The following is a 25,295-nucleotide window of genomic DNA, read 5'->3' as shown; positions in this document are numbered from 1 at the left end:
AAATCTGACAATATTACACACACATTCCTGGGTCATAAAATCTCTTGCACGTGAGCAGGAATTTATATGAAATGCGTAATCCGGTATAATCGTAGAAGTTCGAACGGTTGCATTTGAACTGAGCGACTGCAACACCTGCTCCTTTATCAGTGTAAGCCCAAGCTTTCTGTTCGCCTCTGTAAGCAAATTATTTGACTTTCAGTAATTTTGAAGCCGGTTCTGACGGTCAAATATTTCACAATGAAAATAAGTGTACAGAAATGTAGGTCCAAGGCAATATCCAACAACGACCACTTTAAATGAAACACACAAACCATAAACCATAGAGTCGCAGGATATTCGTAGGTCAACTGCCACCGACTGTAAGATAGACAAAGGCATGGCACTTCAACAAGGATCTTCTTTATAACTTCAACCTGAGCCTTTTCTTTTTTTTATCATCTTTCTCTCTCTTTCCTCGGTCCCAAAAGTGCTGTACGGAAATGAAGTAACCCAGATCGAGGAGAGGATGGAAAGAGAGGCTGTAAACTCTCCTTCTGTAAAAAAAAAAAAAAAAAAAGAAGCTATACAGTCATCCCTCCACCTCCGGTTTTCCGACATGATGTCACAGTCATTTCAGGATTACCACAAGCTGATTGGGCTGATTGTTGAGAGCACTGCTGCGCTGTTGATCTCTCGCATCATTTAACTCTGATTGTTACAGTTGGGGTTTGTCTAAACAAGCAACATGACTGCCATTTTTCTTTCTCTCTTCCTCGTGTCCTTCAATTCTTGCTCTATGCCTTATTTAGTATGTGTAAGGCTCTTCTCAATATGTAATTTCCTGTCTATTAGCAATGAGGGAAAAAAAAAAAATCAGTTAAGCCCATATCCTCTTCATGTCATCATAGTCATTATTCATCATTTGACCAAGCCAGATCATAACACTGTTTTTATACAAGAAAAAAAAAAAAATTATAGAATAAACTCTCGACTTACTAAGAAAGGCATAGATACGTCCAGACCCGTGGTGTAAAGTGTAAAGGAAGGAATATGGCACTCCCCCAGGGGCCGACCCGATCCCTAGTCTTTCATTATGGGACCAGCATACCCTCCTCCCTTCTCTCCTCTCCGCTCCACGGCATGTTTGTAGTGGTGAGAGAAGTCAGCAAATGCCGCAAACGCCGGGCACGCTCCGTTCTGGCAACAACTCGGGCCGACCTCATCAAAGCGAGCCCTCGTAATTTGTCACAGAACGCGACCAATTAAAATGCGTTAGGGGATGAGGAAGGCCTACAGGCGGGGTGGGGGGGAATGACAGCGAAAGGGTGGCGGGGTAAACGGGCAAAAAGATAGCGTCTGATTAAAGAGTCCACGCAGCTGTGGCGAATCAACCAGGCCCAAACTTTCAAAAGAAAAAAAAACAACTAAACGCTCAAGAGGGGAGCAAGGAGAAGAGCAACGCTGGCTGGATTTGATGCACTGTGCTGATGTTTAACACTTCAGAATGAGACTGTAATATGGCACTGAGCATTTTGAATTGACTTGAGTCTGTTTCAAACCTCCATATCAGTAACACACACACCATCTATCAGGCCTTCTATTTTGCATATAGCAAACGAGGCATGACATGACTGATATTGAAAAGTCTGTAAGGTGTATTACATATATTTATATATACACACACACACACACACACACACACACACATATATATATATATATATATATATATATATATATATATATATATATTTCCTTGAAACATTTGTCAGTGAACACACCGTCACTGCCATTAAAGTACCTCTCCTTCTACAAGAGCCTCCTGTTGCATGAATAAAACACTTCTATTACGTATTTTCTATCACTTTTCCTCTCCGAGCGTCCATTCTGCCATTTTGTAGGAGTAGCTTGTGAACTATGATGTGTTGGTGGATATGGTGGCGGGCCTGCTCGCATTTGCATAGCCTCCTTTCCAGTGTGTTTCTCGTGTCTCGCAGCTGTGGCAGGCGTGTTTTTTTTTCCCCCTTTCTGTTTTCTTGCGTGAAATCACAAAAGGGTGACAAGGAAAGTTTGGGTCTTTTAGCCTGTCTGATGCTCTCTGCTGATTAGCCTGGCTTGTGCTTCTCGTTCATTTTCTCCATAATGGCCCAGTGAAAAAAAAAAACAAGGCACAGAGCAAAACAGGGCGAATTAAAAATAAATAAATAAATCTTTTTTGCTTTTTTTATGGTTGAAATAAAAAAAGAGAGAAAGAAGGCTACTACGTCTTTGTTTGGAGGAGGGTATCAAAAATAATGACCCTTCTAATTACTGTTATTCTGACGCTAATCGCTAGCTCTCGCTGAATACCGTGTGTTTCTTGATCCGGCTGATAACAAGAGGAAAGAAAACAAGGAGAGGCAAGTGCCTACAGCTAATGGTGTATAAATCAAGTGTGTATGTATGTGTGTTTTGGATTCTGCTCCAGAAGCTTATCCTCTCCATCTTTGCTACTTTTTTTTGTTGTTTTTGTTTTTTTTCGGGTTTGCTTTGGGAAAGTGCATGCTGCGTAGAAGGGGGAGGGAAGCCGGTTCACAAGGCCTCAGCCACTCAGCGCAGAGACATGCACCAATTCCCTCTGCACCCTCTCCAGCTGCACCGTTCACATAACCTCGCCTGTCCCCTTCGGCTAATGATAGCAGAACCCGTCTCTCCCTTCTCTTTCTCTCTCTCCCTCCCTCCCTCAGCTATACTCGCACCCACAGTCTTTTCCACTCCCTTACACCACTGCTGGGCACACATCCCTCATTCCCTCTTCTGTGAACTTTGCTTTCCCTTTTTTGTTGACATGAGTGTGTTTTCCGAGCTACTGGCCCTCCTTTTTTCCAAGTTTCTCCACCCTGAGAAAAGTCCTGAGGTCATTTGACTCCAGGATGGGACTGAGAATGCAAGAGAGACTACTCACTCCAACACCCCCCCCCCCCACCCCCCCACCCCACTGATCCTCCTTCGGAGCTCACACTGATAACTCTCCCCCCAGTATTTCTGTTATCGTCCTTTCCTCCGACATATCCCTCACTCTGCCTCAGTGTGCCTGGGTCTGCTCCTGGCTGCAGCGTTTGGGCCAGCGCTCCTGCTGCGCATTATCCCAAATAAACAACTCATTACACATGTAATTAACCGAGGGGGCTATTGCAACAGCGGAAGCTAATCCGTGCTAACATTTGTGGAGGAGGGAGATACAGGGGTTGGATGTGTGTGTGTGTGTGTGTGTGTGTGTATGTGTGTGAGGGTTCTCGTATAGCATTGAGAAGGAAGAGGAAGGCAATTGAAATAAATCAAATCCACGTCCCACCGAAAATGAACAATTGTTCTCCCCTTTCTATCGCACTCGCTATCTCTCTTGCGTGCGCTCTGTCGTGTATGGTAATCCCCGTGGATTTCACGGTGCTCTTGTTTTCTGAACAATCTGAGAAATGGGTCATCAACATGCTGCATGGCAGCTTTCTGATTTAAAAAAAAAAAAAAAAAACTGAAAATAAAGCACTTTCCCTGGTAAGGAAAATCGCGTGCTTTCTGCAAGTGACGAGCTTAATTAACACACAGAGTCAGACAGTGAGATGGATAGACGGCTGGGGTGGTGGGAGGGTTAAAATACTGCCTAATTACTATGAACATGCAATAGAGCCTTTATCTTTGTTGCTAAAGATGCACTAGATGGTTAAGATTAGATAAGATTAAGAGCTCAAACGCTATACTTGTTTCAGTACAACTTTCTTTTCCACAAAAGACCTGAAACATTACACCGAACGTTGTGTGTATTTAGTCAGAAGTGTGTCTTTCAAAGGTGACAGGAAGTGGGCGCGGGGCCTTTGTCCACTCTGTCTCTCTATCATTCTGGCTGTCACTGTCGCTCTGTCCTTCTGGCTTATGATTCATTGGCTTAAAGAACATCCCTGCAGGAGACACATACAGATCGTGTGAATCTATACGGGTGTTTTCAACGAAATCATGTCCTCACAAAACTCTTTACACCCAGTATATGTAAAGAGCATTCATTTTCAGTTAAAAAAAAAATTATATTAGGCCACATCTTAAAATGTCCTCAGAGTAAAAACACAACTCTTACATCATATTCCGTCATATTGTTTTCCTGGGGTGGGCGTAAACGACAAAAACACACAAAAGCACGCTGCTTGAAGACGGAAACCCATGTGTATCTCAACCTTTGGTTTTACTTGGTGGAGGCTTGCCGCCGAGCTGTGAAACACGCAATGCACCAACAAAGCAGCGCCAAATTGTACGAACCATATGTTTAATCAGCTTCGTAATATTTTATTCATGAGGTTGTTGTTCCTTCACGTTCTCTACAACTGGCTGAAAAACTCTTTAAGAAGTTTGCAGTGTTCTACATATACACATGATCCCCACGATGCGTTCGCAAAAGCATAACGTGATGTAATTTCTTGCAATAACCGCAGCATATTGTCACATCACCCACACCTAGCGTATAGGTAGCGGGTGAGCAACTAAGCAAGCGTATTTCAGTCCACAGAGTTTATGAAGAAATAAAAGAAATGATGCATGTATATACATAAGGCATGTTGTGGACATGGAGCTGATTGCGTCTACGCGAGAACTTTGCTTGCCTTTATTAACGCCTCTTTCCGCACATGCAGGAGTGTTTTATGTGGTTGGGGAAAACTGTACAATATATTTGTAAAAATGAGCTAGACCAAATGAAGCAAATGAGAAACAGGAAGAAGGGGGGAGAGAGAGAGAGAGAGAGAGACACGGGTGCTGGATGTCAGTGGAACTGCTAAGGTAGCCAGAGTCTCGGCATGTATCCCCTCACTTCCTCTGCTATTTATAAACCGATTCGCAGCTCTGGTCCAAAAATAATACAGCGGCCATTTTTAACTCGACAATGCATTGAGCTCACACAGGTAGCCACGGGACGAGCCGAGCGTGGGCGATCACGAGGGGAGAAAAGTCAATCTCACGGCTGAGCTATTTCTGTCGGGACAGCGCTGTTTAGGAAGTACGGGCCACGGGCAAGCCAGCAAGCTTAATACCATGCCCGTGTTACTTGCACTCTGACATAGGAGCTCCAAGATTGTCAGGGTTGAACACACACGTGTACACGCACACACACACGCACAGACACTCGCGCACACACACACACACACACACACACACACACACATACACACACACGGTTGTAACCACACAAGGTTATTTGTTTTTCCACTGGGGCCTACAGGAGCAGCTGCAGGTGAACACAACCACCCCCGCAAGTCCACTCATTCAGAGAGAAGTGAGGTCCCTCTCGCTTTCGCATCTCTCTCTCTCTCTTTCTTTCTTTCTTTCTTTCTTTCTTTTGATCTTTCTTTCTCTAATCACTCTATTTCTTCTCTCTTCTCCTTGCTGCTCTCCCAGCAAACCTTGAAGTTTCAAATGAAGTGCTCCTCTCATTCATTATGCATACAACTGCACTGCACATTTCCTCTCTCTCTCTTTCTCTCTTTCTCTCTCTCTCCCCCCTTCTTTCCTTCTCTGCTTTTCCAGACAGTGCATCTGTAATAAAATTAATGACATCATTGGCTGCACTTTGGAGGAACTACTGGAAGAAAAGTCATACATCAAAGTAAACACACGGTGCTGCGGACAAGAAAGAAAAGAAAAGGAAAGAAAGGAAGAAAGAAAGGAAGACATCTTTAATAAGCCCATTTGCCCAGTCTATTTCCATCACGTGGTGAGACAAAGCAAAGGAATAAATGATGGACAAGAAAATGGGTGCGGAGCATTGAAAACAATGGTTTTGAAGGACAGAGTGCAAGTCAGCACTGATCGGGTCAAATCCACACCGCGAAGGGCCTGCTCTCTTCCTCGGCAATTTTCTGAATCCAAAAAAAGTGGAAAGTATATTGATACTTAGGTTTCCTAAAAAATATTAGTGCCCTATTGTTTTTTTTTTTTTTTTTTTTTTAAAAAACCACTAAAATAAAACAACAAATCTAAGGTTATTTCTATTTGGCAAAGACTAAAAGTACATAGATTCCAACATCTAATAAGCTACTTGTTACCTTAACTATGGCATTAATCAGTGTTATAAAAGTAAAGGTGATAGCCACGCCTCAAAAAAGTCATTTATGACACTGTTATAGTGCGGCATTGCTCATTGTATTGACTTTCCCCAGTTTATCACTTACAAAAGAGAGAAAGTCTGACATATCTTATTCCAAGAAAATAAAACACTTTTAATGATTTTCAAAACTTCCTGGAATGAATCAGGTATAGTATAAATGAAAGTTGCTCTGTCTGTGTGCGGATTTAAGGCTGCAGCAGCCTGAGGAGAGAGAGCCAGAAGCAGAAGCAGAAGCAGGCTCATTTGATGGGCCGTGAGGTGACAGCCTGTTGAAGGGCCCTGTACAGCAGCCACCCCAAACACAAAGGCATGAAGTGTCATAACGCCAGCCCCTCACACGCCTCTACTCTTTTTCTCTTCCTCCTTCCTTTTCTTTCTCACTCCCTTCTTCTGCCCCACTCTCGGAGCACGTCCACTGCTGCGCATCCTTTTCTCGTGCCACTCCAGCCCCCTGCTTGGATGACAGGGTGGCGCTGATAAAGGCACAGGTGACTGTGGAAATATATACAGGTGTGTGCTGCAAAAACAGAGGAAAGCCTGAACTGATGCAGTGCCCGCGCTGCCGAAAACTCAAGCGCGAACGGAACAAAAACTTTACCCTTTAGCTCTACACTCAAACTGGAATGGCGATTCACGGCCGTCGCGTTTCGTCCCAGTAGAGCTTTTTCAGTAGTGTTTTTCAATGCTGGCTAACGAGAGTATAGTGCGTGATAAAATAACTGCGTCACAACCCTTTTTTTTTTTTTTGTTGAAAAAGCGGCTCAAGGGCCTCCACCTTCCGAGCCCATTGTGGAGACAGGATCTACTAAAAATATCCCAGCGCTAGTCTGACGGCAGCTTTTCAGATGGATGCTGCTCCTGGCCGGGACACAGAGGGCCCTCTGTCCCCCTCCTTCACTCCCACCAGAGGATGTTACAGAGTGACAGGGCTATGCTGCCCCCACTGACAAAGATAAATTACATTCGCTGGAAAATATTTCAGCATCAACACCCCCCCCACCCCACACATACACACACACTTCCCTCTGCATCTCATTTTTTTTTTCTTCTTATTTTTCAGCACTTCTTGGGCATTAGCCAGCACTGCGATAGTACTGTGACATGCTAGTGCTTCACCTAGAGTCTCCCTTCCTGAGGAGTGCACTTGACAAACACACTTAGGCTGAACATATAAAAGAATCGTTGCAGTCCTGGGTGGGTTTCGCCAAGTGGTCAGAATGACAGAGAAATCAGAATCTCAGGGAGCATTTTCAAGGTTATACTTGCAGGGTCTGCAACCGAAAATAAAACAAAAACAAACAGATACGGCCTCAAATAGGAGACCTGGCGCCTTTAATTACTGGAGGCTCGCACTGATCGTGAGCACTTATGTGTATGTCGCTGAAGAGGGAAAAAAGTAATCTACTTAGAAGCTTCTACATGTAGGGGTGATCCAATATTTAAACACATTCTACTGTTGTTTCTCTCTCTTATCTGCTCCTGGTCTTCTCTCTCCTCCTTTCCCATAATCAGGACACTTGGACATCATTTTGAGGAAGGCCAGGAGTTTTCGACTTTTCAGACCACACAGTGCCGTGCATGTGCGTGATACGGTGATCCGAGGAGTGAACAGGAGGTTCCTTCGATACTTTACGGTGCTATTTAGAATGAAACCTCGGCCATACTGTTAGTGCAGCGAGGTTCAGAGCTCGACGTGCGTCGGAAGGATGAGAAGACTGGAGTCACGCTGTCTTCATAACCACATACACATTCACACACACATCAATACGCGCACCGCCTTCTCTATCACACAGCCTCTTTCAAGTCGGCCATGTGGTCTTTCACAGCTCTCCTCTGTCTGCGCATACACAAACACAGACAAAAATGTACCAAACTCCTGCACAACCACGCCGCCCAACCCACCTCCTGGCCTCCACCACCTCACAGGACTCCACCCAACGGTGTACAGCATGAGAATGAGCCCGTAACACATGGCGGAGCTTCGCAAAACAAGCGTCGCTCAGCGCAACGTTATGCAGAAATATTCTGAAATATGTTTTACAATGTAAGCAGACATCAAAGGCTGTTGAATTCCTCGGTGATCTCGCAAACACCCCTGCCAAACAAAACCCATATACTCTCTTCCCTGTTACACTGACAGAACATCGCCAGGCATCACTGTTAATTACTAGATAGAGGCGAACGCAGAGACGAAAGTCAGCAGGACAGGATTTTGTACTTTGGGTACGCTTCCTTATACGCTGACGCATCTTACCCCATTCGAGTGCAAAATTACAGGTCTGAAGCAGGTTTCTTCGCTTTGCGTGTATGTTAAAGCAATTAGACAAAAAATATCATTTAAAAAAAATCTAAACAAGTACATTTAAACAAATCTCAATAACAGTTTCTGTAAACAAGCTTTAATAATTAAAAAAAAAAAAGTTTACTTTCATTCTTAGAGTGACTTAATCACCTGTTTGCGCTGGAAACTTACTGAGACATACGCGCTTGCCTCAGAGCATAAGCATTAAAAATAAACATTCGCTAACCTCGAAGGCAAAGATCATAGAGTGACGGCAAGGCACTCGGAATAAATTTTGCTCAATCGACAGTGAAAATCGTTCGCGATTAACAAATACATTTACTCACACATGCCACCATGAAGTACTTTATAAGAAGGCTCCCCTTTGTGCAAAAGATAAATAAGCAGTCACAAAACTGCAAGACACACTGATTTCCTTACCTCTGGGCAAGAAAAGTGCAATTACTTCTAATTACTAATTACTGCTAGATCTTGCCAATCTGAATTTGCAAATGGAAACATTTTTGTAAACTCTTTATGCCCTTCACAAACATGTATGGACTATTCCTAAGTTCAACTCTAAAGCGTAATAATGCGGGTCATTAAATCGTTTAATTCTGATGATGGCAAGTTAGCGTTTCAAGTTGAACAGGAATGCCTGTATGATTTCCTCCCGCTAATTAGATCTCCAAGCACAATTCCAATAGTTTAAAAGATGATTAATTAATCATTTCAAATGGAGCTACTGCAAAATCTGAACAACAGAAATCCCAGCAGGTGGTACAGTGTTACAGTACTGTGAGACAGATATATGTATATATATATATATATATATATATATATATATATATATATATATATATATATATATATGGTGTGCTCCATGCCCCTGACAATCGGTTTAGGTCCTCTAGCCAATCCTAGTGACACGTGTGGAGCTAATCCCGCTCTTTGGGGGAACTGTTGTCACTGTTGGTTTTGTGAATCGACACTGGCAAAATCCCTAGTGATTTCCCGGAGACGACAGGTCTGAGGAGGACCTCTGTGTGTATGTATGTGTGTGTGTGTGTGTGTGTGTGTGTGTGTGTGAGAAAGAGAGAGAGAGAGAGAGAGAGAGAGAGAGAGAGAGAGAGAGAGAGAGAGAGCTTTCTGTATATCTTCATGTTAACATATTAACATGTGAGTGTGTTCACCTTCCTGCTGGGCAGATTAGCCAAATACTAAATCCCAGGAGAACAACAGGTGAGACAAACATGCCTGCATTTACAGACACACACACACACACACACACAAAGCGCGGCTTCATTGATTGCATTTAATATGTGTGGAGACAGAGCGTGTGTCTGAGGTCACATTTGTCTAATAAACACACAGTTTACAGTACAGTACACACTAAAACCACTATGTGTACATATATATATATATATATATATATATATATATATATATATATATATATATATATATATATATATAAATAATTCCAATCATTAAAGTATAAGATAATCATCTCTTCAAGAGGCCAGACTGTAGACTACACTGTATGCTTATGGCCAAACCGTGTTGCACAAAGTTTCAATAAATAAACATATTGCAACGCTCAAAAGTACGTTTCATACTGATCTCCTGATCATACGATGTCATAACTCGTATCATATATTACTCGTAAAACCCTTTTTAATTATTAAATACAAACAGTGATATTTTAATTAAAGGTGTAAAAGGCAACGAGAGAAATCACACTCAACACAGGCACACCGAAATCTTATTGCGAGCAATATTTATATTAGAGTTTAATCCCAGAGAGGAAGAACACATTTATGAACTTTAGGGTTCGCAGACAGAATTTCAAGCAAAATAACTTCTTCAGCTCAATGTGCTGACATATTTCGAACATTCTCCATCACTTTTAGACATGGAAATGTAAATGTACTAAGTTTATTGTTTTTTTGTTTTTTTTTTACATTTAGTAATACTGTCATAGCTATGCGGTGAATTTGTTTTAAATCAATAAGTGCTTAATCAGCCTTAAGTGCACTATATACTTTTTTTTCCAAGTGATATTTTTTTCAAATATAAATTATCAATGTGACCACCTTTGTTTAAATCAAAGTAGTAGTAGTGGTAGTAATAATAATAATAATAATAATAATAATAATAATAATAATGAGCTGCAAAATACACTAATAAATTTTTTTTTTTAAAAACTCTTTAATAAATGCAGTTGTTACAGTAATTGAAACGACAGTATTTGTGTCCTTACAGCGTAGACAAACATTTTAAAATAACTTGGAAGGGTTCAAACTTTAAATTTAAAGTGTGTATAATAAAATTAATTAGCTCTTTCATGACAAATATATATATATATATATATATATATATATATATATATATATATATATATATATATATATATATTCACCACCAGATCTATATTAATAATAAGCATCAATAATATGCACCAAGAGTCAAAATAAATCTGAGGTAATAATCTGAAGTTAGAACTTTCTGGAGTTTTCAGCTAGTCATGACAGACACTCGTTTATTAAAAATAAATAAATAAATAATAATAGAAATAAGTGTAGTGTTTTAGCTTCAATAAGTTAGAAGAGAGGAGATGTGAGCAGAGCAGAGACACACACCGCTGTGTGTTGTGTTGCGTGTGTGACCCCGTTCATCTGTCACCGTTATATTCTTAATAATAAGGTCATTAAAGGCGCTGTTCTACATTTATATCCCGTTACACTGGGGCTTTACAGACACAATTCCCGTTTACTCTCTTTTTATAAGGCGTTTGTGTAGTTGTATCTCAGAACTACAAGGGAAAACCTCTTTGAGTCTTTTCCAAAGAGTACAACATCTTGCGCCTGTATTCTGTGGAGAAATAAATCTCTATTTTGTGCTAAAATGCTAACGTCGCGTGAGAACTGAAATGTAACGGTCGCCTCACGCGAGCCTAACAACTTTTACTTGGAAGTGGCACGCGCAGAGTCTTAGTTAGCTCCTCCACAGTGATCTATGGAATAGTGTAACATAAAAATTAAAATAAATAAATAAATAAACAAACATTACAGGGACAAGACACAACTAGTCAAACTATGACTTCGTAACAAGTATGGACGCGAAAACATTGCCATAGTGATTGTCATGTGGCGTTACTTACTTCATTCTGTATGAACTGTGGCCGGTGGAGCGTCCGTCCTTCCCGCCGGAGTGACAGACCGCGGAAAGGCGTCTAAGGAAGCCGGGGTGGACTTGGGACCTTCACTTAGCTCTTTTTTTTTTTTAAATCCACCACGGATGGGGAAGAAACTCAAAAAAAAACAAAAATAAAAAAAAAACAAAGAAGAGAAACAAAACAACACGCCACGCGGGCAAGAGTGTCGCTTTGTGTGAAACGAAAACGGCGGCGTGGAGTGTTGTGTCGTGTCGCGTCGCGTTGCGTGAAGCTGGTGTGTGTCTCGCGCCGTTCTCTCGCGTCTACCGGTACGGGCTGCAGCTGAAGGATGTTCAGCTCTGCTCCGCTCGTGCACTTCTCTCCCCCTCAGTCAGCGGCGCGTGCCTCTCCCTCGCCCTCTCCGCGCCACGACAACTAATCGGGTTTACTCATGAAGTGGGGGCGGGCTCACATCACTCCCGTGTTTTAATGAAGGAAAAAAAAAAACACGCGTAATAACGCCTTATTATCTATCCCTATCTCTATCTCTGTTTCGTACCTGGTGAAGAGCGTGAAGCCTACTCCGGACACCTTTACTCTCGTTTGGGATTAAACAGGGCCGTTGTTCTCGTGCGCAGGCCTGAAGAGCGCAGAATTGACGCAGAAGTTTTAACTGCAGGTCCATTAAGTGTACACACTCACAAATAATGATGGTACATCTTTTCTACCTGTACTGTGTATCTTCATACCTTCGAATATAGTTTAAGGTATAGCACAGGACATTTAAAGGTCATTAAAGGTACACCACGTGCACATTTTCAGGTAACACCTATACACTTAAAAGTAAAAAGGTACCTTTGGTGGTACCAAAACCAACAGCAAGGACAGGTACAGTGAGTGGTACAGGGACAGGTACTTCTGAGAGTGTGAGAAAGTAAAAATAAAAGAATTACTGTATTTATAGTGTGTGCGTGTGCGTGTGTGTGTGTGTGTGTTCAACAGGTAAACTCTTGCCACTGGAGTCCCGTTTTGTACCTCTAGTCGTCTATCTGTGACGTCTGAAATCTACAGTAGTAGCCTACTGTGTTAAAACTCGTTTAAAGACCATGTCTTTCTTTGAGTGTAGCTATAGTTACATTGTTTACCTTATTGTTTATCTTAGTAATATACTAACCACATCAGGGCCAAGTTCTAATTAGCCACTAAGCATTGCATACCTTTCAATTCAAGATCCGACAAAAGAGAGACAGTAATCATTTGTATAATGCATACTATTTCGTCGTTTTAATAATAATCACTACTAAACTATACAACAAAATCCCCAGTGTTACATGAACACTCATTATTATTATTATTATTATTATTATTATTATTATTATTATTATTATCCAGGTCCTTGTTTTGATCACCCCATCATGCCCCCCCAACCCGGTCATCTTTCAACAGGTTTCCTTTATCTCTTTTGATTACAGCTGACACAGATGCTAAACATGAACAAGCATGGTGTGATTCGAAAACATTCACTGAATGAATATATCGAAGGCAATTCATGCTAAGATCAATTAACAGGCTGGAGTGTTTCATACATGACCAGTGCGCTCAGACTTAGTTATATTAAGATTGTATAGTACCGCTGAGAGGATGATGAGAGAACAGAAACCATGATTATAGTAGTTCTTTCAGTTCCTCCTCAGATCCCGAAACACTGACGTCTGTTTCTATATTTCTTCACAGAAATATTGCATTACTACATCCAGCTTCTGCACGACGGGTCTGTGTTTCTATTGTAGTTCGGCGACAGACAAGCTCAAGTCAGAGGTAAAACATCAAACAGGTTAATGAATTAATCAAAGCAGGTAATCTGCCTGACAGACTGCAACCGGACCTGCTGGGGTCAGTTTACATGGGATCCCACCTCTGGGTCCCAACTCATAGTGAACTTGAGAAGTATTTCGTCTTGTTCTTCACGCGATTCAAATCAATGGGCTGTGGTTGCAGCATCTACAGAACTGCTTTAAAGCTCACAATAATGAAAACAGACTTATAATGTATACCTAAAGTGTTAATGCTAATGACATTCCTGTCAGTTTCATGGGTTGTAAAGCACAGGCGTTGATGTAAGGCAGATATTAGTTGATTTTTCGGCAAGTTTGGAAACTTTAAGTCTCACCCACCACATTCGCAGTTCCTTCAGCTCAATCACTCACTCCTCCAGATGATCACGCATGCAGCCACTCTAGAAACGCCTTTTGGATTTCAGTGTGCACTCGCGCTTGTCTTGGTTGGCATCTGGTGGAGATGGAAAGAAGAGGAGGAACAAAACAAATTCATTTATGCCTGCAACATGTTTCTGTAGTAGGACCAAAGTGTGCTGTTCAGGTTGCTCAGCATCGAGAGGGGACTACAAAAAAAAAATGCTGAGCTGTCTTATGCATATGTATGAGGTGAGAATGACCTAGAGGGAATCAATGTGAGAAGAACTGTGTTTGCCATGCTCAAATTTCACAGTTTGGACTCAACATGCTTTGTCAAGTGTTATGGATGTTCTTCTGTGTACATATGCTGTCTTGACACTTGAGAGATAAATATTGAACTACCTTTATGCCCAAACAATTATGATCTATTTATCCAGTTGTTTTTTTTCTTCTTTTTTTTTTTAGAATCTGCATAGTTAAAAACGGGATCAGATTTAACATCCTTAGATATTTCTTTGTGTGAACTATGTGTTACTGATCCTACATCAGAGTCTTGATTCCTATGACTACTCTGGTATGTATCTTTCTCATAGGAACATGTATGTAATGTAGCCTAAATGTGGCTCACTGTCAAGCTTTGGGTGCTTCTACTTTTGGGGATCAAAAATGTCCATGTAAACAAAATTTGTACAGATTTATTATGGTCAGGTCTGTGGACTTCTGTCTATCTTACTCATTTATCCGATGCCCTGCAGAATGTAGGATTTGTTACATTGGTGAACCCTGATCTAAATTGCACTAAAAAAATAAAAACGAGGTAAACAATACCCAGTTTTGTCGTGCATGCCTGTATGTTTAGACTATTTGTAGTATCAGAGTAAATGATCTGGTTAAATATTGAAATTGGCCCAGTTGTTAGACTGAAATATGCTTATGAATTGCACACCACATAGTATGTCTCATATGCTATTAATACCTATATACTGTATGCATCTTGATACTAAATAAGACATTTACTCTACACACCGATGCATTTGTTTAACATCACGTGAGATTTCAGCCGGCATTCCAGTGACCAAAAAATGGCAAATGTTATATGAACGATCCTTTTTTTAACACCTCTTAATCATTCATTCCTTTATTTGTTCATTTTGTGACTAAAATATCATATTTAAGTGCCTTCGTTTTTTAGTTTAGATCTAGCCATTGTGAACCACTGGAGGTGTTACTGCCTTATTGCATTGCTCTTCAGCCGAACAGTCGTCGAACATCACGTGCGTGTTATTAACATCACATTTGTAAATGGGTTTTGTTACAGGAAGAAAGAAGAACAAGGCTCCTATTTCCTTAGAACATGATAAACATCAGCACATTTCTCTTGGCAAACAGAAATCATCAAGCGTGTGTTTGTACTGTGTGTATGTGCATGTGTATAATCTGCTCATGTGAAAAGCAATCTGGCTGTCAAAGCTGATAATGTTGTCAAGCACTCAAATCAGAGTCTTCACACTGAGCAGTGCAGCACTGGGGAGAGAACGGCCAGATCACACATCTCACTCTTTCTGTCTCTCTCTCCTATTTCCCCTCCCCACTTGTTCTTATATCAGCTACAGATTAAAGGAAAAACCAACATCGGGTGTCTTGTTAAGGTGTCAGGTCTTGGCACAGATTGTACAAGTCTCTGGACCTGTAATGGAGAGATGAACATTATTCTTACAAAAGATATTCCCTCAATTGGTGATGATGATGATTTGGTGGTTTTTATTTATTTATTTATTTATTTTTATGAGAGTTCTGTCAGTCCAAGATCTGCCATAGGTGTTCAATTAGGTTTGGAGTTGGTGAATATGAAAGCCATAGGATTTACATCACTTTAATACTTCAAAAAATACCTTGTGTTGTGTGGGTGGGGGCGGGGTCATCCTGGAAGAGACCACTCCCATCAGGATAGAAATGTTTCTTCACAGGATAAAGGTGATCAGTGTATTAATTGTTTATTAATTTGCAGTATTTCTTCTTTCTAAGGGTGCAAGTGTACACAAATCATGCCTGGGGTTGTCTCCACAGCTTAACACTTGTAGAACTTTCCTTTAAATTGAATAATTTAGATAATAATTTGAATAATTAAACCACTTTATAAATAGATAGATTGATGAAGTTGTACTTTCATAACAATGATATAACTCAAAAGAGCAATTTGGTAATCTACATGGTCTGTTGGGCAAACAGCACATCAATACTACCCCTTTGATTCATTATAGATGAACCATGAGCATTGCAACACCAGCTACGCTTTTGTTCAGGTCGTCGCTCTCATTTCAGGCTCTGGGAAATAAAAGTCTTGTGGTGTTCTAGTTAACTGAACAATTGTGAAGTCTTTATCTCCCTTGTCAGTACACCTGCGCTTTGTCCCACTCACCCCAAGACCCTGCCACTATACAGCTAGACCCAATGATAAAAACACTTCTTTTTTTTTTCTTTTTTTCAAATTTCAGAAGTTTTAGACTTGTTATAAGCCCAGGATCTATACTTGGTGTTTTTTTGGAGTCTTTGTCTTATGGGAGTTGTTAAATAAGTTAAAGATGTTTGACCAAGAGCTTAATACACACCTCAGCCAGAAGGGGCAGTCTAGAGCTTTCCAAATGCTGTCTATCAAGTCAATCTCTTAGAAAAGCAAATATTTTAATTAATATCAGCCTCAAGTACATTCAGTAATGTGGTATTTTCTCTTCTAATGCTAAAATCAGCATTTAATATGTTTTATGCTTTAATAAACACTGAATAATAGATACTCCATCAAATTTATATACAGATGCATTTAAATGTCTTCATTTTTACATGTCTAATCATGTCTAATCTTGGTAGTTATGAAGAGTTTCGCTGCACTTCCTGTTGTGCAGTGACCTGACTTCTCGATTCATTTGTACTGAATAGCAGAAATATAGTGGCAGCTCTGACTGACAGTAAATTTTCTAGACCGCTTAAGGGGTTAGGGATTGTGTTTCCCATTCAAATTTCATAAACAGTGCCCTGAATACAAAAATGAGTAGTCAACAAAATGAAGAATAACTGCAACCATTCTGGATTATAATCAGGTAGTATAGTTGTATTTAGGAAATAACATACCTATACTTTAATGTTTTATGGGAATATATATTTTGTGTAATTGCCTTTGAAACCCAATTTGTAACATGCAGCAGCCAGAAGCTGCTGGATGAAGTCTCTTTATTCAGCCCTTTCCAAGTCTAATATTCCAAATCCATGGCCAGGTCAGAACACATCATCATCATTGGAGGCAAATTCATAGAAACGTGAATACTAGGTGACTGGCAAAACATGGAGCATGACTTGCATTAAAATGACAGTATAACCAGATGCAAGATCACAGGATTATATAAATGTGGTCATTGTACTGTATAGTAATATGTCATCATTTATTTATAATAACGGCTTGTATGGCAGGGTCTCCACAAACGGATTAAAGTATTATAAGATACAAGATTCCTTGTAAGGAATTGTTTATTTAACATTTTATGAAAGGAGTCTCCAGTGTCAACACTTTATAACCATGAAAGATTAAGCAATTTTTTTAAGTCGTCAGGACAGAGGATTTTGTTCTTTTGAGTAACCAGTAACAGTGACTACATTTACATGCATATCAATATTCTGATATTAATCGGAATTTGGCAATATTTTATCAGATTAAGACAAATTATGATTCCCAACCCTAGAATATGTCTTTATAATTGGAAATTTGTTGCATGTAAACACATTATTCAGAAAATCCACTGAAAGGAGATATATGCGCATGCTCAGTCCGCAAGGAATTGTGGGTGCTAACAGGTGCTTATCTGTAGGCTTGGTATTTAGGAATGGCAACTCAGACATACTTACATCAAAGGTGTATACAAGAATATTCTGATGCCTGTACGCATATAAACATCATATTCAGAATACGGCTGAAACCTGAATATAGACTTTACATGGAATTTGATGTGCATGTGAACGTAGCCACTGAGAAGCTGCAATTATTTTGTCTTATTACATTCAATAGAGGGAAAAAAAGAGAGGCTGGTAAAGGGGTCAGTGTTTGTAACTGCTATAATTTAGGAACAATTTTTTTGTGAACACTAAAATGTAATTTTACAACATAGGACATGTTATGCTTTAATAAATAAAAATGTTAGCGTTGGCAAATTCCTGTGGTGTAAGAGTATTAAAACACATCCGCTTCGTGTTGGACTGCATTACACCACCTTGTTGTTAATTATTTTCCTATAAGAGGAAAATCCATGCAACATGTTTTATTCCTTCCATGGCATTTGAGATTTTAAGAATTTTAAGAATCCGGATTGATAATTTATATATATATATATATATATATATATATATATATATATATATATATATATATATATATATATATATATATATATATATATATATAATCCCAATTCCAAAAAAGTTGGGACGCTGTGTAAAATGTAAATAAAAACAGAATGCAATGATTCGCAAATCTCATAAACCCATATGTTATTCATAATAGAACATAGAAAACATATCAAATGTTTAAACAGAGGAAATGTACCATTTTAAGAAAAAAATAAGGTAATTTGGAATTTGATGGATACAACACGTCTCAAAAAAGTTGGGACGGGGCAACTAAAGGCTGGAAGTGTAGGTCTTACTAACAGCTGAAGAAACATTTTGCAACGAATTAGTTCAATCAACCCCCATTCCATCAGAGATGCAGGCTTTGAACTGAGCACTGATAAAAAGCCGGATGGTCCCTCTTCTCTTTAGTCCTCTTTAGTTTAGAGGATACGGCGTCCACGGTTTCCAAAATGAATTTCTAATTTCCATTCATCTGACCACAGAACAGTTTTCCACTTCCACTCAGTCCATTTTAAATGCACTTTGGCCCAGAAAAGATGGCAGTGTTTCTGGATCATGTTCACATATGCCTTCTTCTTTGCACGATGGAGCTTTAACCAACATTTGTGGATGTCACGGTGAACTGTGTTCACAGACAATGAGTTCTGGAGGTGTTTCTCAGCCCATGCAGTGAGCCCATTACAGAATCATGCTTGTTTTTAATGCACCTGAGGGCCCGAAGATCACGGGCATGCAATATTGATTTTCACCCTTGTCCCTTGCACACAGAGATTTCTCCAGATTCTCAGAATCTTTTGATAATATTCTGTACTGTAGATGATGAGATATTCATAGTCTTCGCAATTTTACATTGAGGAACATTATTCTGAAATTGTTCCACAAATTGTAGATGCAGTTTTTCGCAGATTGGTGAACCTCTGCCCATCTTTACTTCTGAGAGACTCTGTCTCTCTAAGATACTCTTTATATAATCAGTCATGTTACTGATGTGTTGCCAATTAACCTCCAGCTGTTTCTTTTTAGTAACACTTACTTTTCCATCCTTTTGTTGCCCCCGTCCCAACTTTTTTGAGACGTGTTGCGGCCTTATTTTTTTCTTAAAAAGGTACATTTACTCAGCTTAAACCTTTGATATGTTTTCTATGTTCTAGTGTGAATAACATATGGGTTTATGAGATTTGCAAATCTTTGCGTCGTTGCATTATGTACATTTTACCTAGCGTCAACTTTTTTGGAATTATATATAGTATGTGAAAAGAGAAATGTAAAAATGGGTTTCAAACACGGGGCCTTATTTGGGATTAAGAAATAACATCATCAAATTATTAAAGCATGGATAAAATATATAGGATTCTGTGTCCAGCCTGTTTGGGTTAAAGTGGTTAAGATTTGGATGAATGAATAATGTAAGCCTATTTTTTTTTCAACTAGTAGCACTTCTGTTTTCCCAATTTTCCACTTTTGCCAGCCATTATAGCCAACAGTGGTTCGCAGCAATGACATTACAGTTTGGCTCTATTGATAAACAAAGAACTAGCAGCACAGTGGTGAATTCATTAACAGAATAAAATCACATTGCGATCACTGTCTTGGCAGCTCGTTCAGGCTACCACTCTTTAAATCAGTGCTTGTCCTTCACTTGGCAAAACATGGACATGCCTCATGACAACACTGTTCTTTGAGAGCTGCCAGCATGATGGCAATGATTTGCTGCTGCTGTTGTCACATGGCTAATATATGCATATGGAAACTCTCGAAGACATCCAAGTCAAACTTTACATTTAAAACCTTTATAAAACTGCACAAATATACTTTGACTTAGTGATAATCACTCCTATTGAGTATTATGTTGAATGTGTTGAATGTGTATGCTGAATGAATATTATGTTTGATGTGTCTTAACTAATGTATTAATATAAACTTTGAGTTCACCTTAACTTTGGTCCAGATGGTAGGTTTGCATGTATCTATTTCCAGCTTATCTCTGAAGTGCAAAAGGAGGTCACAAGGACTCCAGTGTTTATAGAGACTGAAAGTCTGGGTTCATCAGGCAAATAAGTCTGAAGTTCTCTTAGTTAGACAGCGTCTCCATTTCATCCCAAAACTGCCTCGGGTCCTGCGGATGTTCCATTCATAGCTATTCATCTGAATTATTTGGATATTTTGTAAAATTACAGTTACTATTCGATGATGGCTCGCCATCCTTACGATTTTATGAAAATACAGCAGACTGCTAATCTGTTTAATGTTTACAAGTATATGATAGTCTCTAAGATAAGAGAGAAGATACTGTCATGTAAGCAGTGCTTTCCCAACCCTTAGTTTCAGCCTAGTATTACGACCAATGGAAATGACGCAACCAAACAAAGATAGACTGAATGTAATTTTAAATGCAACTATACTGTCTCGGCCAAAAAGTACAGTTTAGTTCCAAACTGTTGCAATTATGGAACTTTAATGCATTATGGCTATTCCAGTAAATAAAAACGTCTTGTTAACAGCAATATTACTTTGCCGTATTTAACCTTGCGCATCACACTCTCAAAAATCTGACCCTGCCAGACATACAAATGCTCCCAAGGAAAGTTTCTACAACTTCTTGAGTTCCTCCCCTTCTTCTCAGCGTAGTATGGTGGTTTCTTTGTATATTTTAGCCCGAGACTCAAAGTTCCCCTTGTCCGTTGATTGCTTCACATGAGAAAGGCGGGGAGAAAACGCTTCTAATGATTTTTCCTCTTTTGAATGGTTGGAAAGTCATAAGCTAGGTGAAATCTGCACAATTGTTATATTGTGTCAGTAGTTCTTTTTTTTTTCTCTTTTCATAATGGTGGCACTAAAAAAGATGCCAACATGCCACATTTTTCTGTCTCTAGACTCTGGGTGCCAACCGGTGTTTCCTGAGCTTGTGCAGCGGCCCGACAGATGTTGTGTATTATGGACATGAAGTGGAAAAACCTACATGTCCTGGCAAATAGACAAAACTGGCCATACATTACTTACTGGAACAGACAGTATATATATGGAATGCGTGCTATAAAATTAGACCACAGTAAGGCAAATGGACTGTTTCGAATAAATCAAACGCGCTGCTTTGAGGATTCTAATAATTTGCCATTTATTGTTGTCTGACATTTGAATGATAGCTATAATACTTTTAAACATGTGTAACACCCTCGTTCTGTTTGCTTTTGCTTCTATTTTACTTTTTCATATTTGAGTCTCCCCCCTCCCTTCATGTCTTTTTCACTCTCTCTGTCTACCTCTTATTCTGCCTTTTCTGTGTTTCTTTTTCTCCCTTTCTTTGGCTGGCCGCAGAAGCACAGCAGTGAAATACAGTATATAAGGAGCTATTGTGCTGCTTTAACCCAGCTGCTCCCAACACCCTTCAGGTGGTAAAGAAAACTCCTCTGCTAAATAATTCAGTCTATGGTGAAGAGCCAGTCTCATGTAGCTCCTCTTACCTTGAGCCCTAAGTCCTGCTAGGCCATGACACTGCGCCCTTATTTCCCTATGACCTCTGAGACTGGAATGTATGTACTACAGGGAGTCTCATGGCACTGGATATTATAACACAACCCCTCTCTTCATGTAATGCACGTTTAACAGTGTTTGAGCAAATCCGCTAATAGGCATGCTCAGAATGAGCATGGCAGGTCACAGACTTTACGATGACAGTTTGTGTATTTGTTCTAGCGACTCAGGTACTTTTTAATTCACTTGTAAAGATTTTTTTTGGATTTCCTTACGAAACCCTGCCAGGTCCAATAATTTGCTGTTCAAATAAATTGGAGTTGTGTTTGCGGTGAGATCCACTCACCCTTGATTAACGATAAGAATCTAAAGCCATCTGGGACCATTTGCTGCTAGGAAAACTCAACTCTCCTCCCACACAGGCGACAGAGGTTCTCCCATGGTGAACGTAGATGAATAGGGAACATGTCGTGACATAGCAGTCAGACATGCTTTACGCAGTGCAGTGCAGAATTACGGAACCAGGCGCCGTCTAAACCACTTTTGTGGCATCAGAATCACCCTAGACTCGTTCTTATTCAAACAGGATCAGACATCAGGCAGGTAAAGAGATTAGCCTGAGATCAAAAGATGCTGAAGTGTCATGTTTTGTAACTGTAAGAAAGAAAGAATGAAATAAAGAAGTAAAAAAGAAAGAAAGAAAGAAAGAAAGAAAGAAAGAACGTGGGGCCTAGGATATACCACTGGCATGGAATGCTTAATTTAAATTATGAACAAATAAAAAAAAAACACAGAGGGCAGTTGGACGGTGCCCAGTTTCATCCTGATCTGGGACTACAGTCTGTGTGGTGTTTCCCATGTTCTCCTCATGTTTGTGGGTTTCTTCCAGGTTCTCTGGTTTCCTCCCACCTCTCAAAACATCCTGGTGACTCTAAATAGCCCTTAGGTGTGAATAAATGTACATGTACATGGTGCTCTGGGATGGACTGCTGTCAAATCCAGAATGTATTCCTGCCTCCACAGTGTTCCCGGGATAGGCACCAGATCCACCATGACCCTGACCAGTGGTTAGTGATGACTGAATGAATGAATGAATGAATGAATGAATGAATGAACACACAGAGACAAAAGAATTACAGTAATATGGCTGTCATTGCAAGCATACTACAATACTATGGAAGAAAGTTACTTTCCCCTTCATCACCATGACTGTTTCTATGTGTTTAATATGTCATAGTTAACTAGAAATTTAAATATGTTATATATGAAATACTTACTTGACAGTCTATAATATGGGCTGTGTAACTTAAGAAGATGGCTTCTGGATCTGCAAAAGGCAACATGGTCACTACTGCAAAAGCCACACGCCGACTAGGATTAATATAAATAGACGTGGGGGTTCCTTTCTGTTTCAACAACAGGGTTTCATGATTAATGGTGTATTTATGCAAAAAGGACAGGTTTTAGTTCAGAGTTTGAAATCACTACAGCTTTACTGTCTTGGTCACTTGCTTGTATAATCAGTAGTTAATACTAGAACTGCTATTGTTCTAGTAAAGCATTCTCAGTCGCTGCAAATTTCTGAAAATACAAGCCTGAAAAGAGCTCTGAAAACAGTAAGAACACACACAAACACAAACAAAATTTCTACACCGCTACCGTTGAGGCGCCAGATAGTGACTCAAAGGGCCGAGAAAGGATTCGACGGCAAAGAGTGCACCTTTTTTTTTGTTGTAAGAAAACAACAGCGCTCTTCCCCAGCCACCGTTCTGATCAAAGATTTGTGTGACGGAGAAGGGGGAGTTTTCAAATGAGGAGCAGGGGAGCTTTTGTAAACTGGGTCATAGTTGCTTTGCCTCAGTCTCCTAGGGGAAGCGACACGGCACTGCCTGAACACCCAGGAAGAGAGGGATTAGATGACAGAGATCTCGTCAGTGGCACTTCTTCCAAAAAATGCTGCATCAGAAATATAATTCTGCGATTGTAAATGAATCTTGTGTATGATTGTAGGGGTGGAGGGTGGGTTGATATTAATATTTGTTTTCTGTTGATTTATATCATAACTCATTGTCACACTTTTATTGAGTTTATTTAATTGCATTTCTTCTTCTTTTTTGGCATGAAGACTATTTAATCGTTTCATCACTGGTTCACATGAAATTAAGTCCATTATTAACTGGTAGAAAAGAAACATTCATAACACTTCACTGATTTTGCTATAGTGTGGTATATTACAAACATTTAATTCGTTCCTAAAATCCTTCAGACATGTTCACAAAATCATGTTAGGCCACTCTTACCACTCCTAAACGTTTACTTCAACAGCTTTCCTTGAAATACAAAGACTAGAGAATGTTCGATGCTATGAACAATGAACAATACTGTGCTCCGCACATGTGTACGTAACTGAAACCTATTTTTAGATTTATATGTTCTATTTCCAAAATACTTTCGGACTTATGCTTAGTGTAAATATCGACACGGATAAGTTATTATATATTTTTCGATGTTAGTTGGCGCTCCATGTCACAGAACTTTCTAGAATATAAGATATTACAGATTCTGCCACAGTCACTGAGGCTGCTATGATCACACTAATTGACTCTAAAGTTAAAAAACACCAAAGGATTTTACGCAGGTTTTTCAAGACTGTAAAAAAAAAAAAGAAGTGTAATCTTATCATAGACATACTGTACGCTTAGATGATCAGAGATCCTTGTGTGAATATCACACTTTTTCATAAATATTTCATATTCTCATGTGTTTCTCTCTCTCTCTCTCTCTCTCTCTCTTTTCAAGCTAATGAAGTTTTATGATTGTGGTATGTCTTGTGCCTCATTTCACTTCAGAATATGCAAAATCCATGCTAGATTAATACATAGAATACTTATAACATATAATAACATACCCCAATAAATGATGACATGGCATCCCATCAGTGCACTGAATAATTTAATGTTGTCCTTGATGTACCTATTTTGTCTTATATGTTTAAGCATCGGCTTCAGAGCAGTACAATCCTAAACATGAATAATATTTAAATGACAAAATACCAGTAATTATACCCTCAACATAACTGTACCAGTTATAACAGAGTCCCAAAACTTTCCATGGGCACAATTTGCTTAACTAAAGTGGAAGGAGGAAAGGGAAAGTTGGGGGAGAAAAACTCACCCGTGTCGTTTTTGTGCTTTTCCAGGAAGTCACACCCTCCAGTTCCTGCTGTGGGCCAGGTTAATCAAACATTCACTAGACTACACAATATTTTACACACAAAAAAATGTCCTGCATTAATTAAGCCAGACCAGCTGGCTTTGAACGGTAACCACCCGATTTGGGTTGTCTCCCCTGATCCTTTTTCGCCTCTGAACAGGGTGTCATACACACACTTCGACATGAAGACCATACCCCCACCCTCCAGCCCGCAAAAACACACACCCTGTGCCAAAAAAAGCGACCTGTAAGATTTGGGGTCTAGAGACACAAGCATTTGGCAATGCCCATTCTCCACCTGCTCATGCCACTCCAGGCCAGAGGGTATATTTAGTACTTTAGAGGTATCAGTATCACCCAGACCTTTGTCACTGGTGGAATTCATGCCCAGGATTACTGCTCACCCCTACCCCACTTCAACTGAAAGCATGCCAGAAAGAAACAAATCCACATTCTGTGAAATCCACTAACCAG

General features: G+C 39.8%; 1 protein-coding gene across 9 annotated transcripts in view; it reads right to left on the bottom strand.

Annotated features, from left to right (window-relative positions):
- mef2cb (myocyte enhancer factor 2cb) overlaps positions 1–24,997 on the bottom strand; it is a 68,157-nt gene extending 43,160 nt beyond the window's left edge. For 2 of the 9 annotated variants that reach the window (XM_047150050.2, XM_053674332.1), the window contains exons 1-2: positions 24,783–24,997; positions 13,722–13,836 (exon numbers count right to left, since the gene is read on the bottom strand). The gene's annotated coding sequence lies outside the window, so the exon portion shown is untranslated. Of the gene's footprint in view, positions 1–11,553; positions 11,990–13,721; positions 13,837–24,782 lie in introns of those variants that run through there. The other 7 variants (XM_047150046.2, XM_047150047.2, XM_047150048.2 and 4 more) reach the window with 4 other exon arrangements.
- Positions 24,998–25,295: the final 298 nt, after the last annotated feature.

This window comes from Ictalurus punctatus, chromosome 22 (assembly GCF_001660625.3).
Source record: "Ictalurus punctatus breed USDA103 chromosome 22, Coco_2.0, whole genome shotgun sequence".
Lineage (NCBI taxonomy): Eukaryota > Metazoa > Chordata > Actinopteri > Siluriformes > Ictaluridae > Ictalurus > Ictalurus punctatus.
This window is presented reverse-complemented; position numbering and strand designations above follow the sequence as displayed.